The 25,773-nt window shown below is 38.4% G+C and overlaps 1 protein-coding gene across 13 annotated transcripts in view; it reads right to left on the bottom strand.

Moving 5' to 3' along the window:
- Positions 1-25,773, bottom strand: part of LOC110988888 (cell adhesion molecule-related/down-regulated by oncogenes-like) — a 113,670-nt gene that overhangs the window by 55,367 nt on the left and 32,530 nt on the right. For 8 of the 13 annotated variants that reach the window (XM_087142058.1, XM_022252815.2, XM_087142057.1 and 5 more), the window contains 2 exons: positions 11,469-11,520; positions 5,753-5,862 (listed from right to left, as the gene is read on the bottom strand). The gene's annotated coding sequence lies outside the window, so the exon portion shown is untranslated. Of the gene's footprint in view, positions 1-4,409; positions 4,688-5,752; positions 5,863-6,377; positions 7,039-11,468; positions 11,521-25,773 lie in introns of those variants that run through there. The other 5 variants (XM_022252826.2, XM_022252824.2, XM_022252816.2 and 2 more) reach the window with 5 other exon arrangements.

Raw genomic sequence — 25,773 nt, 5'->3', positions numbered from 1 at the left:
GATTAGAAATTTGGGGGTGCTGTACCAAGGTACTTAACGCAGGTTTCTACAAAATTCAAAATCTTATTTCAGAGATAAGCACCAATGAGAGACGAGCAATTTTATTGGAAAAAAATAGCAGCTTCCACAGAACCAATTAAGCAACAAATTATGCCAAATACTCAGGCAAGGGCATGGAAAACATTCCAAACTTTTTCCGCAAAGCCCAAGAGGACCTTCATTGCTCCAATATCATGCTGGGTCTATTTTTTAAAAAAATACAAAAACGTGACAGTGAGAAAAAAGGAGACCAAGTAGGCAGCTGCAATGAGTTTCTGACAAAATAAGCCATCAAGGCTTCCTGGACAATCAAACACTCAGCAAGACTTGCAAGACTTGGGGATGCAAGGACGAGGGGTTTACCTCCAAAACAATTCCAACTATCTAAGAGCATGAAGAGAGTCTACTACTAGTCCACGGAGACAATAGGAAGTAGATTATAAATGATGTCTGTAGGCAGTCATGAATAGGGTGGATTAAAAGTCGGGGTTCTTCTTGAAATGGTGTTGTTTGGGTAGTTGGAATAGAGAAAGTAGGGTAAATAATCAACCCCGACGGTAGGACAGCATTTGTTATTCAGGTCACCTACAGCCTACCTCACAAAAATGCTATTGTAGCAAAAAGGAGAGTTAATGTCCAAACTTCAAATCATCAAAAAACAGCTACCTACCCAAAAGTGAACACCTACATGAAGGTATATTTCTCCTTTAAGAATAAACTGTAAGGCAGACAAGTCAAGGCATATTTGTAGGCAGATTAGAAATGTTCATGGTGTTCCAAACAACTTATTATGGCAACCAGACACAGTTTTAAAATCCGAAAGTTTCCCAAGAATTACTTCGCTTCAACCTGAGATGATTTACAATGGAAACCACACCTAATTAGATTTGATTTCCCAGTCACGTGTCACTGTGTTAGGCTTGTTTTTTTGTCTTTGATCCACGGTCATTCTCATGATTTCATCAATTATCAGCGGTCCAGACAGTGAGATCTTTATGATCTTGAATGTCTGATTTATGACCACCTTAAACCAACCATTCACCAATCATTTTACCTTTCCTATTTCATTAAAATTGGTAAACTTCTGAGGCATGACCTCCATGGGCATAATAGGTGTTGACATGAGAAAATTATTTCACATTCATGTACACATTAAAGCAAATGAAAGTTTGATTGAAATTAAAACAAATAAGCAAATAAAAATGACCAACATTTATCAACAGAATGGTGTCTTCTATTACAAATAATTTCTTCAAGCAACCGTTAAAAAAGGTACTTGAATGTAACACATGCACAAACACTTTTGCATGTACTTTGGTCTTTCCTTCGCAATTCTAATTCTTAATGAAATTAATGTACGAAACTTCACTTGCATTTATTCAAAAATATCTTCAAAGATGTGGTCTTGTAGATAGATATGTATGTGAGTGAACAAGAAAACAAAGTTAAATTAGCAAATAAAAAGTCACAGTCTCCTGATCACGGATAGAGAATACTGTCTGAAACGTTGAATACCCTCTGGTTCTTTTCAGAATTGAGCCACGCACACACACACTCACACAAGAGATATTTTACATGGTGTTATCACAAACCTATTACCGGTCCTTGTCACAGTGTGTTCGGATCCAGTTCTGGTAGCCATATACTCCTTCCTCCTCTTAAACAAGCTACATTTTTTTCTTTCCCACTAAATGTGTGGTTCTACTGGAGCAATTAGCCTCTGTCCAAAACAAATTAACGGACAAACAAATTTCGATCGTTGGTTTTTGAAAACTGCTCTAATTTATTCCATTTCCATGAAAAAGTTGACAACATCATTTAGAACACAAACTCGAGAGAGATGACAACTAAATTCAGCCTCCATCCTTCACATGGAAACTTTCTATGGTATCTTGCATACCTCCTTAAGCACAACTAAAGGATGCATCTCTCTTCTCGGTATCTCTTTAAGAACTTGCTGAATTCTTCTCTAAGGGACACTGTTTCTAAAGCAGAGACAGCAGACCAGTGGAATGTAACTGATACACTGACAAGGTTATCAGTTTATTGTCAGTTGGGTTGTGGTTGAACAACAAAAGCAAACAGTCTAGACTAGGGATTATAGAGAAGCCAGCCAATCAAAGCCACTGAATATAAGAAAGGTGACAGGAAACCAGACCTACTTGTACTTTCAGCCAGGAGAGGGGAAAGTCTGATTCATAATGGAACTAGGTGTCTCAATATTCCATACTTAACTGGCACTAATTCACACCATATTTTGTGACAGGAATGTCTAAAATGTAACTTGAGGTTAATACTGAAAAGCCATGTGACAAACCTGGACTTTTATGTAACTCATGACTCAAGGTCTTCCGATCAATTTAACGTGTATAAGAATCAAGAGAGCACAAACAACAGAAATATCAACACTTTACATGTTGACTTTAAACTGCAGGTATAAAGTTTCGGAGTTCTAGATCAGAACGATTTAATGATTTTCATTGAGTGACTCAAGACTTATACTCACAAAAAGCAAGTACCAAGTAGCTCAAGATGTGGACTCCAACAAAAGGTATCTACATGTACTCGTACCTCTCTGCCATGAGCCATATGTGACAATGGCTTCCCCACTTCAGTATTTCTAATGAGCACACATTCTTGAGTGAACATCTACAGCTACGGACAACAATGCCTGTATCAAATACAATGCCCAAACCAAATAACTTCCAACTCCATTCAATTGCATCATGATCCTAAATTTAAACCAAATGATTCCAAAACTCAGAATCTTTCATGTACCTATGTGATACGATCTGCGAAAACCCTTCACATCGTGAGCTTTGTTATTTGGGTGCATATAAACTTCCAATTGACATGGACATGCTCTTGTTTTCAGACATATTATATTTATGATTCTAAGTTGTCTACAACATGAATCTAGATTGTTTGGAATCTTAAATTAAACAGTTTTGAAAATTTGAAATTGATATTTGCAGATCACATCATATTTGAGGAGTTACTCACCAAGTTGTAACTGGGAACAAATAAACACACCTATCCAGAGACTTGTGATTGAGGTCTCTAAGGTTAAGCCATTCTTCTTATTAGTCCTAGGATGGGGCACATTTGATGAGATGAAGGCAAAACAAGTCTGAATCCCACAGAGCCACAATAGGACAATATTGGCTTAGGCTTTTACCTACAAGCTTACAGGGTATATGCCCAAGATATTGCAAAGATGGGTAAAAAAACCAGGGGCCCAGGACAAGAAAATACATGTATTGCTCCTGCATGGCTACCGGTACGACATTGATGTCCAAAAGGGTCAAAGAATGTCAGGAGATCAAGTCAAGAAAATATTGACTCCAGCTTCACACTTCTGTCCAAGAATATCAAAGACTAACAATGTACATGTACGTATCTGTAGCAGAGATAAACCATATTCAACAATTCTACAGCAGGCTGGTTGTGTTGGTTAAATCCAAATTGGCTAAATTGGTAACAGTATGGAAAACGAATGAGTCTTGATGTGAAGCCTTCAGTCATGCACATGATTGTCTTTAATCAGGACTCCTTAATTAAATTAATTTTATAAGCAATCTCCAAATTACCTCATACAGTACAGCATGCTGAACTAATTTTCACCCGAATGTGCACAATCGCATAATTCATTCAGTAAGCACTGAATCCAAAGTAGCAATGGTATCACATGCAAGTAAATAAACATGTACCACCAGTACCTCTGACATCTTTCTCTATCCTGGCACATGTTACAATGTTGAGCTCTGAGCTCATGCACATACTGTACAGTACACAGCAAAATTATGTACTAACCATGCACTGCAAAATGTACTCCTACCAAGTACCATACATGCATGTACTCCTCGCCTTTTGATTTCTGCTGATCGTATGTACTGTACCTGTATTACAGACACCGCTGCAAATTATGCAGCAAGAATATCAAAGCATTATACAAAGTGTATGGTGACTGCACAGAAGTTGATGAACACATTCATCAGTTCCTGGATGCATATATTATAATCCATATCCAACCTTGTACATGTACATAAACGGCTGTTTGTATTCTACACACAAGTACACAGGCAACTGATGGGGCTACACATGTACATGTATATGTACCTCTTGGAAACATATACATGTACCAGTATGCACAATATACGTTTATTATATAGGCCCTACATGTATTTAGGGTTATAGTATTAACTTGTACACAAAATCCATACACGGCTGCAGCAGAAGTACCATGCCACAACCATTGCTAAACCACAGCCATGAAGTAATCCTCCATGACTACAACTTGACAAGCTTACCCCTGTGAACGGTATTGGTTGTCAAACATCATGAACATACTTGTCCACCTTCAGACTCACCTTGCATTTCTTCAGATCATGGAGCAAGATAAGTCCCACCACACGAATCTTACAACCTGATTACACTTCACAGCCCAACCAACCAGTTTGTTAGTTTCTGGTAAAACCATGGAGCTATGGTAAGACGCTACACACAAACTGCACCAACAATCCTGGGAGAATGTCTGGTGCCCATGCAGTGTGCCAGCAAACTTTGCAGTAACTCAATAATGGCTGAGGGACTTATGTACAGTAACAACAGTAATTCACAAGGCCAGGCCAGGCCAGTCCCCAGCTGTTCACTGTGGTGGAGTTGACTGGGTGACAACACGCTGGAGGTTATCTACCACTGTGCCTAGGTTGCTTACGATCACATGGCCTGTATTGGTTACCAAGAAGTCTCATATAATGGTATGTTATGCAGACAGACAATTTTCCTATTAAGACAGTGAAATTATGCCTGGCATACTGGGAAATAAGAAATTTCTCTCAACATTTACATTTTCTGTCCCAACAGATCATGTGGATGTATTTGAACAAACTGAAGTTAAGATTTTTCTATCAGTATTAAAAACCAGCCCTGGTACATGTACTAGTGCAAACACTGTACAGGTACATGCATTATGTCATGGCAACAGCAGTGGACAACAACAGCATACATGGTAGAAGTGAAAGAATCCCACATGGGCACTTGATATCATCAAGTGACCTTGGTTTAAAGCACATCAAAAGCAGATGATGTTGTACAACACAGTTAATGTCCTAGTTTACCCTGTAAATGTAGGCCCTCCTTCACTACTGACTTGTTCATGTTTCACAATCCTTGGAATTAGACATTGATCCTTTGTACATGTACATGTATGTGGCTTAACCTTCAAATCCAGGTCAGTCTCCTAGAACTGATCCTCAAACACTACACAACCAATTTATGAATTATAACCATCATACCTGGGTTCATTTTAAAGGTAGGAACTGAAGTTAATGTAGATGCACTTATTGTCTGTGTATACAGGGTAAAAGACTCACTACTGATGACCAGTACATTCAATACATGTATCAAAACAAGCAAATCTGTACCTATGACAAGTGTTCAATTTCGCAATCAAACTTCCAAGAACTTAAATACTTAACGAAGACAAAGAGATCTGTAATTTTTGTAAACCAATACACAATACTTCAGCACACAGCGACTACACTCAAGATGTTCTCTATCAAACTTTTTCTTTCTAAGAAAAAGCTCCTTCATCTCTTCAGGGATTTAAAAATAAGCCTTACTCTTGACAAGACAAATCTCTCCAAGCAGACAACAGACCTGGCACTTATTGGTAGTGACTTTGACTTTGTGAAGGAAAGATAGAACTTACCGTTCCTTGGGGTCTGTCTGTCTTGGCCTGCCTCTGCCAATCTGGGAAACTGCTGATGATGCTTAGCAGACACCAACACTGACACAGGTCAAATCAGTTCAGCTACACCCCTACCGCAAGGAGAAAATAATCTGTTTACTGCATGTACATGTAAGTCTGATTTGCAAGTTCTCTGGAACACTGACAATTTATCCAAATCCTCCAATTAGCTGCAATCTTAAAAGATTCTTAATGAAGATGACTTTTACAAAAAGAAGTTAAGATGAAAAGCTCTCCTACATTGATCTCAGCTTGAAAGTTGTGTTAAGAGTTTTAAGATGTCCCGCTGCTTCAAACTCTATAACTCATCTCTGCTGATGTTACACACAGAAAACATAACAAAAGCTAAAACTTCAACGCCAATCTGGTTTTTAAAGTCAATTCTGGCATGCTGCAGCATTTATGTCTGATGTTCAGCAATTTCCTGTCCCACTGGGCTGCTTTCTGAAGTTCATTACTCACTGAAAATGTAACATGACAAAAAGTGAACTTCAAGTCACAATTATGAAAACTGAAATCAAAACACTCTTGATGGCTTGCCAGTACAAAGAGCAGGATGTCCTCTTCAAGTGCTACAATTTCTTACCCAATCTCAAGGTCAAATTCTTCTTGCTTTACAAAGTTTATTAGGCTTTTCCTAACAGCAAAGTCACATTAAAGAAGTTCTCCCTCGGAGAAAAAGTCAGTTCCAACAAAATCACCAACTGCTTGGCGCTTGAACTAAAACTGTAATATCTGCAAATATGTCTCCAGACCTTGCAGAGCTGTCCCACAGAGTTCAGAGCAGAAATTTTCTCTCATTTATAAATAGCAGAACATCTGTTCCAGAAATGTTCAAAGAACTTAAAATGTTGAAAACCGGTCTCTCTCTTGTCACACCTGACAAAAATATCCTGGGAACTGGAACTTGCCTGCTGTCCTTACCAAGGTCAAATTTTAATAAAATGTGGAACAAACTTGGCACCTTCAACCAGTGACATATCTGCAAGAAGCACTAGTGACCATGGAGGCCCTACTCCTTACTGCCTAAAGAAGGACACAGCTATCAAGTCCTCATCTGTCAGTCAAATGGTTTGTTCAATAGTAGAAGAAGTTGACACCTCACATCTATTGGCCCTTACCTCAGCTAAATAAACACTGACTGATAATGATAAGTCAGTGGCTAAGTGAATGGACCATGATGTGTACATATACTGTACATAACAGTCCACACAACCCAGTGATGCCTGGCCTAGTACAACTTGGAAATGCAGACAACCCAGTCAGCTTCATCTGTGGTCATTTTGGTAGCTTGACTCCCATTGGCTACAAGGCTAAACTGCCTATATGAGCCAGCCAATCAGCTCAGACACTTCAGACTGCCCCAGGGGCTTAGTATAATCTAATGCCTGCAACATATGTATCTAATTTGTGGCATGGAGCCAGCATGCACATTATCAGATTATTTCTTTCCTACAAGCACGCCCAGTATGGAGACTAGTTACTAATAGTGGAGAAAAAGCATGCCCAGTGTGGAGACTAGTTACTAATGGTGAAGAAACTGAAGATGAGACTGGAAACTGAGACTATAGTATTATGTGTACTGGCCACACAGAAATTAAAAACACACATACATGTATATTATTCCATCACAGTTTTCAAAGTGGTTATTTTAATGTTGATCAAATGGATATTCAACCTATCTGGTCAGATGGAAAAACACTTAGGTTTTTGCTCTATGATTTGCTTTGTTAAAATTGTCTTGGTTTCTGTTTTGGAAATCACTGCTCACTTCAATGCTCAGTAAAATTATTTTCTACCTTTTTACAACCACGTAGGCCCAAGACTTTTTCTGTTAACAGTTTCCTCACTTTTCAACTTCGTTTCCATGGAACATGTATGATATGACTGACAAAATAAATGGGTATAACAATCTTCTTCCCCAAGTTTCCAATGAGACACTTTGACTGCCTACTCCACACCCACACCCATGAGACCACAGAGTAGAGCCAGAATGCTGACCTAAAATCACATGGAAACAATCAACAACACAGCAAATAAATAAGCATACAATTTTATGTTAATTATCTGGGAAGATTGTGTTGCAATTCCTAAACTCCCTGAGGTTTTGACCTAATTCTGCCCGTTAATTCCCAGATGTAATGACTCTGAAGGCTTCAGTATAGTACAGTCACATGGTGCACTGCAACCAGTAGAGGGTTGTCTGCAACAAATCATGCCTTGGCTTTGATATTATTACATGCAGGGACTGTGAGTGCCCATGATGTTGGATGCATTCCTTAAGGAGATATTCAATGCTTTGCAAACTACACAAAGTTCAACAGCAATGGGCCTTTTTAGGGTGAATAGGTATTTCCAATGATGCAAAACCTGAACAGGTCAGATCTCATTAAAAAAGATAAGGCCTAATACCTTCAAACCTGGATTCCTCTATACACATTTACTGAATTATGTGAACAAACTTCATTGACCCACCTCAATCCAGCACTGCAGTAAACCAATAACATAAATGTAGGCCTACTCTTTGCATGGTATTTGCATTTGAACAAACTTGGGACATCACAGTCATAATATGTTATAATCACTGAATTGTTAAGTTCTCGTTACGTTGGAATATGACTAAATCGGATGTTCAACTTTGAAGGATTTTGGAAGATACACCTGAAGGTCAGGGTTAATGTGTGTGATTATGGGTCCTAAACCCCTTTGAATTGATTCCATATTCAATGATATTAATCTAATGCAAACTGGACAAGACTCCATTTTAAAAAATCATTTCATAAAACAAGACAAGAACGATCGAGTAATTTTAACAAATGACTTTTTGACTGCCAGCTATAAAGCATATATCAACAGAGGGCAGTGTTCATCCCACTAGCTACAAACGTTTAACAGCCAAACCCCATAATGGCATACATGTAAGCCTATCTGCAATAAAAACACTTCAATGTACACACCCACATACAATAAAAACAAAATAATAAAAACTAAGGTATACAGTCACCTAAGTATGGTAAACACAGCCAAGAATTCTATTCACATAACTACTTTTTATTTACTTGTTATTTACCCCAGTACATACACCTGTGTTCATAGGCCAATGTCCTAGGCCCACTGTCTGATCTTTCAACTGATGCCGCTGTCACTATTTTCTGTTTTACTGGACACATGAGATTTTATCCAATCCCCACAACCATTGCCAAGTTCACCATTCACGGTCATTTATCTTGCCAGTCCAGAGTGATTTATTTATGATCCCATCCACCATAGGTAATTATTTCAACTTTTCTTTCGGTCAGGAAGTCAGCTTGGGTCCTCTTGGCTCTTGAGAAGTTTGTTTTAGTCACTCTGGAAATGTCAAAGTTTTATCGATATGTTTGCTGTCATTATTACCAGTTGCTGGCTCTTTTATGACTGGACTGTAAATTCCTTTCAGTGTCCATGTTTATCAGGTTCCACTCTGAAATGTTTCAGATTGTTTTCTCAACTTCTGTTTGATATCCTTTGCACTGACACATTGCTCCAATTGTTTTCAAACTGTCCACGACACTCTTATTTCATGAACACAGCAGCCTTCTTTTCATGGAGCAGTTCAGAAGAAAATTTGACAAGTAAATTCAACTGTTAAGCAGATGTTAAGTTAAGAAACTGTCAAAAGAAATGTAAGCCACATGACAGTTTAACCATAAGTATTTTTTGCAACAAAAACTCTCTTTACTATAGCAAATGAAATTGGCTCATTGGCATGTTTGGAATGCCTGAATGAATACACCAGGTACATTTTGCACAAAAGCAAATTACATCTGTACTCAACCAAGTAGACTTTTAAGGGAAAAATCTATTTCACTCTTTATAGATATGCATAACAACCTACCGTATAATGTAAGAACTTGCAAAAATTATGGAAATGTGCCAATTACAAAAAGGGGGAGAATCATTTTGATTGCTTCATAAAAACAATTTTGCATTAGTTGATATAAGAGTATCATTTCATATTTTCAACAAGATCAGAACAGCTTTTAAAGAGAATTCAACCATTAAGGTGTATTGCATTAACTGCCACATAGTTGCGTGATGAAAGGCACAATTTCTGTGTCCACGCTGATACAAAGGTCAAGCAAGGAATGAGCATCACTAATACTGCATTGTGTTTTGCTAGGGAGAAATCTTGTCAAAAAGTCGAGTTTAAATCCCACTCACAAACAGAAAGGAGGATTTTGCTGAGCCAGTAGCAGTTAAAAGGCAGAGAGCTCAGCTTTGGTGCTGTCTCTGCTATGACTAGCCAGTTATCACTGCTTGAAGTCCTTGTATTAAAGTTAGTCAGCCATACTCCTAACAATGCTTTGCATCTCTTTGACAAGCCTAGGAGCTAGACTTTCTTAAGTGGGAAATCAGGGATAAGTTTCTGGAGGAAGCAAGGCTTTGGAGTTCTCAGGGTTCCTTGTCGATGTTAATTATTTCTATACCACTGCCACTTCACTTGGGCATTAGCGGTTCGGTGCATTTTCTTAATTCATGTGTTTGGTTGGGGATTCACAAGAGGATAAAGCCTACCTGTTTTTTTTAGCCAAGGAAGGATATTGGACAGTGCCAATTTACATGTATGTTTATGAGGGAGAGGGGGTTGAGGAATAACGTGGAAGAGGGGTGAGTTGAATGGCCGTTAGGACAGGTGAAGTAACAACACCAAATTAGAAGAAAACAGTTTCAGTATTTTATCTTGTTACCTATGGACTAAACTGTAATTGTCAAAAGACAACAGAGCTGTAGAATGTACAGACTTAGTAGATGCATCAATTTCTCGATATCTCACAAAGTTACAAAAACCTGGAAAATCCATATTTTTCCGATCTGGAGTTTTTACGGCCATTTAGGTACATTTGATTCAAGGAACAAATTGGTACAGTATTACAGCCAAATGTTGTTTACTTTCTTAAAAATAAACAAACATTTGACAAATGTCTCTAGGATTTTTTGGTCTCACAAAGAGACAAAAACCTCCTTGGTACCAGGGCAAAAATAGAGACTAAACACAGCTCTGGTCAAGACAGAGTGTGTCAAGATGCACAATGATATTGAACATGAACACCTGGGCATGTGCTGAATGTAACGAAATGTAACAATTCACAATGTGACAAAACTGTGTATAATTTGCAATAGGGTAAAATAGTTAGACCTCCAGGTTTTACAATTCAACAAAGTGTCAAAAACATATGTTAATGAATTACTCTTTAAATCAAAACAAATCTACAAATTAGTGTTAATTAGCATTTTTCAAACCTTACTTTGCATGACTATGCAAAAAATTCCCCAGGCTGTAAAACAAAGGTGGTCACAAATGTACATGTAGGATGAAAAAGGTTACATTTTAAAACGCATTTTCTCGGATGTCTGTCTTGGGCAAAAGGAAGGTTTTTGTTACTTCCTGAGATCATCTAATTCATGGCAGAAGCACAGATGAGCCTCAATGATGTTGAAGTGTCTGTCTGTTGGAAGAAGTGTGCACAGACTCCATGATCAATCAATCTAGGCACATCAGTTTGGAGGAGATGGACCGCCATTGTACAGAGGGAAAGTTAAATCAAGCAAATGAAAATCTCTTTCATTTCTGTATCATTAACAGAGTGACGAGTGCCAGTAAAGACAGTGAGATAAACAGAGTTAATGTATCACCTACCTGCAGGACAGATGCACCTCTTGTAATTGTTACAAAGACAAAGCTCCTTGATCTGCAAATACAAAGAAGACATCAACTGAATCTTCATTTAAACCGCATATACATGTGTACACTAACAGGATGTGTTATTTTGGGGAATATGAGATATCTAGTTATATTGTATTAATGCTGCGATAAAAATATCAGGCCGTGGCTGTGGAAAATATTGCATCTTATCTGCCTAGGCTCAACTGTACAGTTGGCTCAATTCTGTGACAAAAAAAGAAACTGTTATAATTTGCAAAGCATTGAAATAATTGAAAACTTGTTACAACAATGTGCAAGATAAACTTTAAATAAACTAACCAAGCACATTTCAGATGGATTGTATTAGTGTCTGAGGCTAGGCTGAGTCAATTAATGTAGTGCTTTGTAACTGGCAAGTGACAAGACCTATATTTATATGTAAATGCTCTCCCACATCACATAATTTTTTTTCCTTCCTTCAGATAGATCACTGCCTTGCAACTACATCTCTGGGCTCTTTTTCCATTACACAAATGTTCTCACTGGTACTTCATACATGGACAGATCAGAAGCAATTACAGCTAACAAATATTTCACAGTTTATTTACAAAGTGGTTCTCAAGTCAAAACAATGTGACCACTATCAGTTGATGGAAGGTCATATGCCCACAAGACCAGAGGGTCAGTGGGAAGTCAAAAAACAACCAAAGGACTATTGCTGTGTATACATGAAATACATGTTAAAAGCTGACAAACTCCACTAAGCTTCAGGCTGGTTGTAGATTAGCATGTCCTGTGTAGATGGGGAAGAAGCAGAATTTGGATGTCTTCAAGACTTCTTTATCTTGACTACCATCTCCATGGCAACTAGGCCAGCATACAATTTTATGGGCCAGTGCTCGACACCTCTATGATTATGTGAATCATCAGTGTTTTCACAAACAGTCAAACTGACCAAAAGTGATCACTTAGTCAAATTTCTTCTTCGTCCAAACAAACTACACTATCTGAAGCCAACTTTAACAATTTTAACCAAATCCAATGAAATTAGCTGTATCACAACAATATCCATGGGAAAAATTCTCCAAAACTGCATTTTTTGTTTTCACAAAGGAACAAATGTGAGCTCCCTTGATATATGAAGCAATGAAAGGCAAAGCTCATTTCGTCTTTTTTAAGAAGAGACTAATCAAATGCAGGAAATGTATACATACATGCACATGTATGTTACAATGTTGCACCTGACATCCTCAATGATATGCAGCAGCAAAGGGTTGCCAATACTGGAGTTTTCACAAATAAATGGATTTCAGGGGAATAAATAAACCTTAATTACAGTCAAAATTTTTTTGCATTCTATGGCAGTTTAAGATATAGGTATTTGAACAGTGTACTCAACCTTGAAGTTCTCTATGAATTCTGTGTTACAAAGTGACCAACTTCAAATGCAAATTTACTTTTGTTACACTAAATATTTCTAGCTTTGCCTCTTCATATAAACAGTGGCAAAATCTACATTACACAAAAAGTGATGCCAGGTGTAAATAAACCAGAGAATTGGTCTTATTTTATTCGGGTAGGCTAATTTAAATGTTCCTTTTAAAATGGTTGTATTTATTTTTGTTCTTTGTCCTCTGGTTAAATTGTTGTTGATGTCCTGATTTACATTTTCTCATCAACATGCTCCCAAGGCTGAATCAATATTCCACACTAAAACCTAATCTAATACTGCCCATATCATACTCAGATTTACATTCTTCAACACTCAATACTCCAGCACAAAATCTTTAGACTCAGAGTATAGAAACCATCATTTGTGAACTTGAAACAGCTGGTACTGATTATGATGCGAGTGGGACTTTGTATCTAAATCCATTACCCATATGCCAGGAGTCATCTGTATCTTGCATTAAGAAATGGCAATACCTAACAACCCTTGAGACACCTCTCCACAAAGGTTAAACCCCACTTCCGATTATTTTTTAAGATAAGGGGGAAAGCACCTCCACAAACATGTATCCGTAAAGACACAGGTTAGCTTAATGGGAGTTTTTCTTCTTCTGTAGTAGTACAGATTTCTGATTCTAATGTTTCCACTACATTTAAATTTTCTTTTGCCGGGGGGGGGGTAATCCTCCTATGAACATGCACATGTAATGCAGCTGCGAAGACACTCAGGATGCCATTTGAGCCGGTGTACCCTTTATCAATTGCATTCATGAACATGGACAACCTAATATTCCTTCCATGCTCAGGAGTCTTTATCTCACAAGAAGATACAACAGGTTTGTCTGGATAAAAAGGTAAACTGTGTTTATGCTTACTCAGCTTCATTGCTACAAGTGAAAAGAGTGTACTGGACCTAAAAAGAAAAGATCCAGAGTCCAAATAGTCAGGAACATGAGTGGACTTACACAGGTCCACACAAATGGGACAATTGGAGGTGCGAGGACTCCAGATTTGTTACAAAGTCCCTCCTTTAACATGACTGAAGTGCACTTCACCTCAACCACAACCCCACTTCCCCAGCCACCATGTCGAGACAACCAGTGATACCCTCCGGAAACACGACGACCCTTCACTTTACAGGAGCAGTCATGTGTGTCTGGACAATGGTTGCTGAGTGCCACTGAAGATGTTGTTGATGACATTCTAAATGTGTATCATACAAGATCTACTTGTGATGTATTCTTCGTTTCAATGTTTGTAGGGGAATCTGTTTTAAGTACCAACCCATTGATCAAATTTCAAATATTTGATTGAGGGCCCCTTTTTCAATTGCTTTCTTTTTCAGTTGTTCAAAGTGCAGGCTAAAATACATTTTCTGGGTTGAAAAACAACTGAAAACCAAGAACTTATTTGTTTCCTGATGTCAAGCAGGTTTCTGATGATTCATGTGCTGCATATGTACATGTATGTACATGTAACTTCAGTAACAAACTTCAAGCAAAGTGGAAAATTAAAGTCTACAGGGAAAAATCAAAATAATCTTCAACGCATGGACATGCATATAATGAACCATCAAAAATTTGGGCTTTTTCCAACATAAATAAGTAAATTTCTACATCAAGAAAAGAAAAACAAAAAATACATACTAGTACCTACAATGCAGCTAGCATTTATCCCTTACAAACTTGCACAAACATATCAAACAAAAATAACAAAAATCAAAGAATTGTTTTCTGAATTCCCAAAGGCTCATCACTAGATCCACTGTCATCAACCATAATATCTTCCTACAACCATTTAATTGTTTCAACAAATGGACTTAAAGTAAGACCCCACTAAACCCCAAAAGACCCCTGCATGACCTTCCACGACCTTGGTTGACCTTAACTGACCCAAGCTACCAGCATCAGCACTCTCATAAACTTCATGCCAGCCTTGGTCTGGCTTCCATCATTGGTCAGATATTTGCCTCCCTCATGATTGATATGGTTAGTAGACTGAGGTGTAAGACTAGAGGGTGATATCACATCATGAGATGGGAGCCATTAATCTTGATTTCAACACTGGATGGTTAAATGTTTTCGCTTTCAGAGCTATTAATTTTTAGGGCATGCACAGCCTATGATGTGGGCTTTCTGGAGATTAAAAGATTTAGGACTGTCACAGTACTTTGTGACAATGCCAGCACTGGACCACTAGAATATATCTCTGGATGTTTATTTCAATGTGGTACAATTTATTTTATCCAGGAGTGGTACATCTGTATTTAGGTGGATAGCTAATGTGGGATTTATCCCTGCATATGCTCCCTTATGTCCAAAAGATAAAATGCAACTTAAGATCAATCCACATGCACAAGTTTAGGGACAAGATGATGTGGAATGAAATTCACTCATGCCAATAAGAGTAAATATTCACTTCTAAAGATGAATTTTTTGTTTTTGTTTTGAAAGCTGAATTTTTATTGTAAATCTAGTTTCTGGCTCCACATCTTGGAAGGAGTGAAATTCGTTCCAACCAGACTGTGTATTCAGGACCGCACAACACACATGTACAATACTTCTCTGATTATTTGAACACTTGAAAATTGATATATCAAAATTTACATGGCAGATTGACGACAAGAATTTGGCTGTGTACATGTACCCGTATGTCTTGTCTGAACAAACAATATTGAAAATAATTTTCAAAGTCTAAGATTTACAAGATTAACTTCAACATCATGTAAAATAATGTTTACACTTTGAAAGTCACTAACATTGTGCTTATGAACAGTCAATGGCCTTGCCAATGACTGATGTGTCTTGCCAAGACTTGTGCACTTTTTCAAGCTCTGTGATGGAATGTATTGCATGGTTACAACCAAACAAATTGACATCAGTATTTCAACACATCAGTTTAACGCCTTCATAACTCTGAAATGCTTAAGGTCTAGTTACCTTGCACACAGTACTGCCTAGGGCACTGATCAGGGATGTACTATAGGATAAAAACTAAATGGCATGGGATATCTTAATTCAAGCACTGTGAACATCTATGAGCAAGTCTTACATGCCAAGCTAGTGTTGTATCGGGTACATTGGGCACTCCCATCAGTGATTCTCACATTGCCAAGACAAAGGTATCTTCGGTGTGACTGATTCAAATGGTACTGGTTAAATCAATCTCAGGCTAACACTCCAACAAAAGAAATACGATTTAAAAAAAGGCCTGAACAAATCAACAGAGCTGATGAAGAAACAGTAAATCTGAAACATATAGAACACCTCCATGCGTATACATTCCAAAGTGATTAAGAAATGACATCATTATGAAGGTAGCTAATATACACAGAGCCAAGGCAGCACTGATTACCATGATAACGACACCTGTATTCCTCATATAGTGGCTGAGAGGGTCAATCCAATTGGCTGTACATGTATGTACACATACCCTGTATCAAGAAGTTTCCATGCATTGAAAGAATAAGAAATATGTAGCTCCAGAACCTAACAACATGAACCCTGTACAGTGGTATTCATTCGGTTCTCTTGGAAAACCCTTTAAGGCTTAATCAGGAAGTAACGGACAAAATATACACCAGGAGTGATGGTGTCTAGAGTGATGCTGTAAGCTCTTATTGCTTTGTATGATGAACCATTGCAGGTGGACATGTAGTACTTTCACCAGTCGACCAATGTACATGTATTTCCCATTTGCTTGTTTTACACACCTTTCTTACAATATACATGTTAAAAACACAGGATCAGCTTCTATAAAATTCCCAAATCAAAGCCACCCCAAACCAGCACCAAAAGGGACATCAGGACTCCATGTGAAGTGAATAGCCAGCTGCTGATCCCTTATGGGCGGCACTGACCAAAGAGTTTGACCACTGGCCGCCCACAGGTTGTTCCCATCTATGGACTTGAGGGCCAAGGTAACAATAATGAGTATTTTGCCCACAGGCTAGGAGTGTGGTCCAACAGAATGCCAATGAGATCACTTTTTTCCCCTGATAAACAGTTTATTTGGGGGTGGTTTTGGGTTTCCTCTAACAGTAGCAAAGTAACTCAGAGTTGATCATACAGGGACACAAGTACATGTACATGTACACCTGCATTTTGAACAATGTGATAATTGTATCACAATGTACCCGTACATGTGCACTGACACATTGTGCACTAGGGTAGATTTAATATTAATACAGGAGTAAAGTTTTGGGAGTCATAACAAGTGTGTATTATTTGAGTGTAAATAAATGGACTAACTGTCCTTCGGGCACTTTGCTTCAACTTGAACATTTCATTTTTCAACTTTTAGTACACTAAGAAAATTCCATAACCTAAAACCCTTTACATAAACACCCATAACCTGAAAACCTTTATATAATCATCCATGCACACATGCCTACCTTCATCACATCAATAATATTTCTTTTCCTCAGCGTTCAATAAAATATTAAGTACTGACACAGTTCCCCTCACCCTACTTACCAACTGCCTACTGTTGAAATATGGACTAGGACAGCAACTTACTCCAAAACTTTTCCCACACAACTTTATTCCACTTTCAAACAATTAATTTGAAATGGCCATTATCTTTATAGCTCAAGAATTGTTCTAACATTTTGAATCGGGCACACAGACTATAAATATGAAAAAGCAGCATGTACAAGTATAACTCAAATTATTTGAGAATGCCATTCTCATTCCAGATGGAAAACCCCCCAAAAATCCAGTACCTGCACCCAAACCTGTCCAATTGTGTTCTAAGGTTGTAAATCTGTCTTCAACGGCAACCAAAAAAAGACTTCTTTAGCTAAGACTTTTGTTTTATCCAGAAAATTAAAGTTGTTAAGAGTAAATCTTTCACCTTTGTTGACTTCTGGATGAGAGGTCAAAGAGTCAGATTTTTGGGGGTAAAACACTGCCAGCAACTGATTTATCCCTGGACAGATGACATGGGGGTACAGAATTAGAAAGAACATGGGTGGGTCTACCATGTACAGTACACAGGCATGATGCACATGTACGTACTGTTACTGGTACTGTGTGTGAAGTCTGAGGTAGAATGGACACTGCTTCAACTGAGAGGAGGCCACTAATCTGAAGTGGCTAGTAACTGGAAAAAATAAAAGCCACCATACTATGTTTACATGTAAATGGCAGCCACTGCCTAAATGGAGAGGCCACTAATCTGAAGTGGCTAGTAACTGGAAAGAATAAAAGCCACCATACTGTGTTTACATGTAAATGGCAGCCACTGCCTAAATGGAGAGGCCACTAATCTGAAGTGGCTAGTAACTGGAAAGAATAAAAGCCACCATACTGTGTTTACATGTAAATGGCAGCCACTGCCTAAATGGAGAGGCCACTTATCTGATGTGGCAAGTATGCAGCAAGTATAGAATGAAAGCCATAAATGATTGCAAGTGCCTCAACTGAAGGGCCACTAATTTGATATGGCTAACAGTTGGTATAAAATGAAAGCCATACATGGTTGCAAGTGCCTCAACTGAGGGGCCACTGACTTGATATGGCTAACAGCAAGTATAGAATGAAAGCCATAAATGATTGCAAGTGTCTCAACTGAAGGGCCACTAATTTGATGTGGTTAACAGTTGGTATAAAATGAAAGCCATAAATGACTGCAAGTGCCTCAACTGAGGGGCCACTGAACTAACATCAGGTATAGAATGAAAGCCATAAATGGCTGCAAGTTCCTTAATGAGAGGTCACTGATTTGATGTGGCTAAAAGTTGGCATAGAATGAGAGCCATAAATGGCTGCAAGTGCCTTAACTGAGAGGCCAATTTTATGTGGCTTACAGTTAGCACAGAGGGAAGGCACAACACAACAGCACAAAGTGAAAGGTAGCAGCATGACATGACAGGCAATGGCACGTCATAATGTCAAAGACACCATGCCAGGATGCAGTGCGATGCCACAAGGCAATGCACATTTGCCATTTTCAGATCACTATCCGAATCAAAGCCATTACTGATTGCCATTGCCTCAACTGAGAGGCCACTAACCTGATGTAGTTAGCAATACGCCATTTGTGAGTTAAATTTGAATAAAATCTGGTACACTGAGTTAATTAAATTCGCGTGAACATAACGACTTGAATTCTCAATACTAAAACCACTGTTGCTATACCTTGTAATTCAGGGCAACCTTTTGCTTAGTTACATAAGACATGCCTTGTAACAATACACTGTTCTCAATGGATAAGAACAGCACAAAGGAACCAGTCCATTCAAGAGATGGTGGTCGCTATGTGAAAGCTTACCCCGAATCATGAGGTTCAACAACAGTGTCTTTAGGCTGGGGAATTCAAATTGCTACTTTTCTGTGCTATCAGATAACACAGTGTACCAAATTTTTTTCAAATTTAAGTCACAAGTGGCTTATTGGCATAACGGTAGAATGAAAGCCTCAAACAATGGAGACCCCTCCTGCGTCCACTTAACAGGCCAATGGCATGATGAAGCTACATATGCACCAGAGATCCACAGTGGCAGCCAAGGCCAAGTTTCATGACACTAAGATTTTACGCTAACAGAGGTTCCATATAATTTCATGAAGACTGTAAGCAGTAGGTACAGCAGATAACATGCTTACGTTGGAGGATACTTTGCTTAAAGGGGATAGGCAGTGCTGGGAAGATTTCTTGTAAAACATGCATGAATACATTAAACGAACATATATGTAACAAGAAAACACATCTGCACAATTTCAAAATGAGCTGAAATAAGCTAAAAAATACAGTTTTCATGACCCTATTTCACTATCTTCTGGGAGCAAAAGCTAAACAACAGCCGTCCGGTACAGAAAGTTTTCTGAAGAAATTTCCAAGAATCGTGACGTCATAGGACAGAGTCCTTTATCTGGTGACTGTTTACTGTTACGCAACAACACGTCAGCATGTACGCAGTGTAGTAGCATTAGCGTGTGCAATCATGCCAGACTCAAGCGACGATAATTCCAGCGTTGATGCTTTTTGCGATCACAACAGCGATCAGTTGTCATGTTCGTCTTATTCATTTGACGAAGAAGGTGACATTGAAGGAGCTGATGTGGCACAAGAAATATTGCTTAGTCAGTTCGAACCAAAATACACTCAGGAAGAGATTTTGCAACTCGGGGCTGTTGGCCACGGGCATGGCAGCGACCCAGAGGATCGTCAACTAAACACTGACTGGTCAGGATTTGATTTTATCCTCTACCATTATAATACTTTGTCTTTCTGAAAAGAAGTAATTGTCCTACTATTGACTATTCGATAGCTGTATAGTAGAAGATGTTTTTGTTTAATTCAACTTATTGTATATAAGACGGTTGAACACTATAATATAACGTCAGTTTAACCCTACATGGCCCATCCCCTTTAACTTACAAGTTACATGTAGCCATGTAACAATGACAATCTCTATGTGTGCGCATGCATAAGCACATGTACGCCAAGCAATGCCATGAAATAGTGTTCATGATAAGCACAACTTTTCTACTCTTTGTACAGCTCTGTGAAACTGGGCCCTGTTCATAAGACATGTTACTTGATTGTAGAGACCAACATCAGAACTGGCTATTGAAGAATGCAGACATGTGTACATAAATAGTAGACATCAAGGGATTTAACTTACTTCCTTCTGGTAACATTCCACTCAATGAGGGGACAGGACTATGGAAGGAATGAGCCTTGCAGATATTTTTCTGTTTGAGCAGGAAAGTTACAAACGGCAAGTTCAAGATTGTTCTGAAATGTGCATGTACTAACCTGCACTTATAGAAATGAGAATGACTTCCCAACCCCCAAAAAGGGGGTCACTTTAAACTGCACATGTAGTTTTTTTTCCATTATCTGGGATGTCCTTTGGGGCATATTTGCAGGATGATGAGTCAATGTTTATTTTTTAATTTTTTAAAACAAGCAAGTTCTCTTGTTACATTATTTCTTATTGCCTCATCAAAGTTTAATCAAAATTAAATGAAGTCTTCCTCATCAAGAATTGGCACAAGATACAGAAAAAGCAAAAGATAAAGATTGTATTAAGACTTCGTGCTAATTCTGTAAGCAATGACAGAACATGTTTGCCAACTAAGATTTCAATAGTTTCTGGTTTTCCCTTTTCCTGATCGAGAACATGAAAGATAATATGACCAAGCAATCTTCAGTTGGGATCTGGTTCCAACTGTATGCTGATTTGAGGGCAGTGCACATGGTAGCCTTAAATATGTGCATTGTGGATGTACTTCCCAGAGGTGAAAGAAAGTTTGCAGTGAAAAAAAAGAGTCTTTGTAGAAAGACAGCGGCAATAAGCAGAGAAGGATCAAGGTCGATTGATGGTTGAGGCTAGGATTTAATGAGTTTAACAGGAGTCTGGAGGAAGTAAGATTGGACCAGAAATTGATTTGACAAGTTCAAGTTGCCAAGTTGGCATTTTTAACTGGCTGAGGTTCAATGACTGCCAACAGATTGGAAGGTATTTGATTCCAATTGCCCTAACACTGGTTTATTAGTTTTCATTGGAATGGAATATGTAAACAAGTGTGGCACAGGAAAACAGAAGTACAGACACTTGACATCATTGCAATTATCTCAGAATTTGAAAATGCTTCAAAAAACTGAGAAATTTTCTAAACTGCCTGGGTAAGCTCCTACTCACAAAATCTACAAAGAAATTGCCTGATCTAATAAATATTTTAATCCCAATTTTGGTCAAGCGAAAACCCAACAATATATTGTTGGAGACAATGTTTTGCTAAGATTTGCTGAAATGTACAATACCTTTGAAATTGCAGAGCCTGATATTGAATCATGGCAGTATTTTTCCATAGGGCAGAACAAAACTATCACTGGCACTGTGTTTCAAAGACTTATTGTATATTCTCCACCATGTTCTACCCAGAGTTGGCCCACACAGGTGCATGTAGGCGTATAGCATGCATGTACTGTACCAACAGGCAAAGCATCTCTGTATTCCAGCAGCCAACTCACCAGGAGTCTAACCACTAAGTTCTGTTGTTTAACAAGGGGAACCAAGAAATGTCTAAATCTAATATTGTATCAAACCTGATACTGTTGCAAAGGAAGACCGAGGTTCGTTTTCCTACATTTCTATTCAGCATGTGATGAACAAATTATTTTTTACTGCCATTTTCAGAAACTTAAGAATTAATTACACTTGAGCAATCTTAAAACAGACATGTGAGACAATATTCATGTATTACGATTGTATGTTACTTTTTTCTTTGATGATTTGAAGTACATGCTGCACAAAAGAATTTTTGATGTGATGCAACTTAAAATCTCAGAGCTAGAAAATGTAACACTCAACATACATGTATGATATAGGCCTACGATGCAAACAAGTGCAGTATCTACCAGGTTTTGACTTCCGATTGTTTTCCTCATGTAACATGAAGTACGAAAGCTATTCTTTTGCACTTTTTATTTACACAAACATCTATTTTGAGAAACAACAATTGACATGTTTTGCTGGTCAGGCAATGGATAGAGTTCTACCACACACAGGAGCCCCTACAGAGCTAACACGCACGTAATTACAAAAACCAATAAACGTAGTTACTGTTACAAATGGCATAATGGCACCCCTCTGTGTCATCTGGAATGGACCAATCACAGGCTAGGTAGCAGCAAGAGGTCAGAATGGCCCCCTCACTATGTCTCTGACATGCAACGAGCAAAGTACAGCAAACATGAGGGTAAAACGTATGAGTGAGAATACCAGGAGAGCTGGACGTGGGGGGAGGTCGGCCATGTTTGTTCGTGTCGGCATCTTGTGATGTGATGGTGATCCTTTGGTTGTGAACTTGTTATTGAATACGTGCGAACACTTGTGGGCGCTCTCCTTCAATACCCAGCAGACTGTGTTCCATCATATTTGTACATCTTTGTGTATCTTCAAGCTTGGAATTCAAGACACTTTGAAAGTTCACTCAATTAAAGTTTACTTCAGTTACAGTGTGTAACATTCTGGTACCAGTACAAATTTATATGTATTCCATACCTGCATCTTGCATCAGTTGCTTAGCATTTTTCTGAACTATTTCATGTGCAGAAACTGTTGAACATTGGTAGATGCATTAATAAATTGAACAGCAAAGGAAAATTACAAAAAATGCAATGAAGGGTCTCACTTCAGCACAATAAGCAGAACCAGCCATTTGGAATCCTGTATTGGTTCAATAACAACAGTACCCCCCCAACCAAAGCACTTTCTGCAACTGGATATGGTTCATGCCCCACTAGTCCACATCCTACAACTCAATCTTACTGGTTTAAGTAGACCATAAATCCAACAACCAGAAGAGAACAAGCAATTGCAAAACACAAAAACCCTCCGCCAGGATAATTTGATATGTTAATGATCCCTCCACAGTTGCTATGAGGGGGGGGATAAAATCCCAGATGGAAGAGACATTCTCAAGTGCCCCCCAAAAAGCTCTAACTCAAAAGACTGGAATAATTGTTTAAGACCAACAACATGTGGTAAAGATTGAATTCTTGATTTATTTAGCCCAGTGACCGGTGACCACCTCATCCTTTAGATTGCAAAGTTCTTGGCAACAACTCAAGAGTGCTGAATGTGATTCTGCAGTGTCTAAGACTTTTGGGTGCTAGATCATACCCAGGAGAATATTGTCAACCTTGTTCTCAAGGTTATACTGGTAGTCACAACCTGATGCCATACATGTACATACAGTGCTTTGCACTCTTCTTGCTCTATAACCTACCATCGTTTTGTCATTACATGTCAGCATGCATAGTCTGAAAAACACAGGACATTCCATTTCATTTTGGTTCTCAGTCCTGATTTCTAAAACCACTACTTGTTTGTATCTTCTCTACAGCCACTACAGTAAATTATAGGCTGGTTTTGCCCCCAAAAATGTAACTGTCTGCAAACTCTTTTCCTGTTATTTAGATATTTTTAAAGCTGGTATTCTGAAAGCCAGCAGCATCCAATCCCTAACATATTTCTCTGTCCTCCCTTGCAATTCCCATACCTGAAAGCTTACATTCTGAAATTTATGACATGACATTTTGACATGTTTCCCCTAAACCAAAAGTCAGGTCCACCTGACGTCAAACTATCCACCGGTATCCCTTTACGAGAGCATGAAATAACTCTGTCTGGATGAAACCGGGGCATTTATCCATCAACCGTCAAAATTCCTTCCTGCGATATGACAATTAACATATATTGCCAGATGTGGGAGGAATGTTGGAAGGGTATCGCATGATGTGTTATCGAGGAAATAGAGAACGTGAAAACGGCAGTCATATTTCTGTTGTTAATTACACCGGTCATTATTGGATAGAGTTTCCTTTCAATTTGGGACACAGTTCACTGTCGTGCCTGATCCCAATCTTGACAAATATTTGACATGACTTTCCTTCTCTCACAGAGAAAGAAAACACTTCACTTGTTGGTTTAAAATTTCACACAAAACAATTAACAAGCCAGGAGTTACAACCATGGCACTAATTGGTGTGGTGATTCAATTTCACTTTGACCAAAGAGTTGAGAGTGACCTGTTATGGTAGTAGACATTACTTGGGTCAATTTGACAGAGCCGTGCAGAGACAAGCACCTATTTTTCAGTCATTATTTAAACACAGCTTTGACTACACGCAGACAAAACCTGATGTTTTCTTAATCCTCAAAACTTTACTGCACATATTATAAGACCTACGTACATGTATATGCTACTTGCATTCAAGACAAAGTTGGGCAAAATTATCAAACAACACATGCTGAATTGCACTACATGTACTGTAGCTCCAATTGCTAAATTTTTTCATGCAAAGCCTTCTGGAGCTTTTTGAAGTAAGATTTTTGCAGTCATTTTGGTACAAACATTGTGAAAATACCTTACCTTCAACCAAGCTGAATGAATTTCTTTCTAAGCTTTTTTTTAAACAACTGTTTTATACATCACTGACAATTATTATCCACAACCTTCAGGAAAAAATTAAACTGAGAATGTACTACGAACTCTTCACGTCAATTCCATAGTGCCACTTACACTGTTCATTTACCCTTGCCAAAATGTCACAAGAGACTCCCAGTTCTTTGGACAGGCAAAAAACATTAATGATGTGAAGTATTGGAGACTGAATTCTTGACACACTGGTTTTCCCCAGTCTGCCCCCCACCAGTCTGCTCCATCTTGCACTCCTAATTAATCAAGTACAGTGGAGGCCAGATGGAAAGATGGATGGTTACAAACAAATGGTCAAGATCTACACAGGTATAGGAGTACAAATGTATTTATAGGTTTAAATCAAGTTGTGCACCTCTCAATTTAGGTATGGTATCACCGACAGTACATATACAGTGAACTGAACTTGTAAGTCTCATTGCTTATTTACTTTCTTCCTCCTCCCAACCATCTGGAGCTACTGCATGTAGTCACAATGAAATGTACCAATAAAGTTTTCCCAGGCAATCTGCTACCCTAGTTGTCTACATGCTAAGTCCAATAAAAATGCTTTAAGTCAGCAAAATCCAATTTAGTTTTAATTACTACCAGTATAGAACTTTATCTAAACTTGTTACTCTAAATTTGGCTTACATACCGGTACATGTGCCTGTACATGTAGTTTTGTCCTTTTTTCATGGCATTGTACAGGTTGTCATTTATAAAGTGCACACATCTGCAATTTGTGATGACAGAGATCTCTCTGAGGGACCTTGCAATAAATCAAAGTCAAGACATTTTTCTGGTGACCTGGAAAAAACTGGAAAGGTCAAGGGAACACAGTAAACTTGAGCCCCTTATTTCATCAGGGATTTGGGAAAGGACTAAGGAGATTGGTAACACTGCAACAAACTGTA

The sequence above is a fragment of the Acanthaster planci genome, linkage group LG10 (assembly GCF_054643075.1).
Source record: "Acanthaster planci isolate LZ-2023a linkage group LG10, COTS_SCS, whole genome shotgun sequence".
NCBI lineage: Eukaryota > Metazoa > Echinodermata > Asteroidea > Valvatida > Acanthasteridae > Acanthaster > Acanthaster planci.
This window is presented reverse-complemented; position numbering and strand designations above follow the sequence as displayed.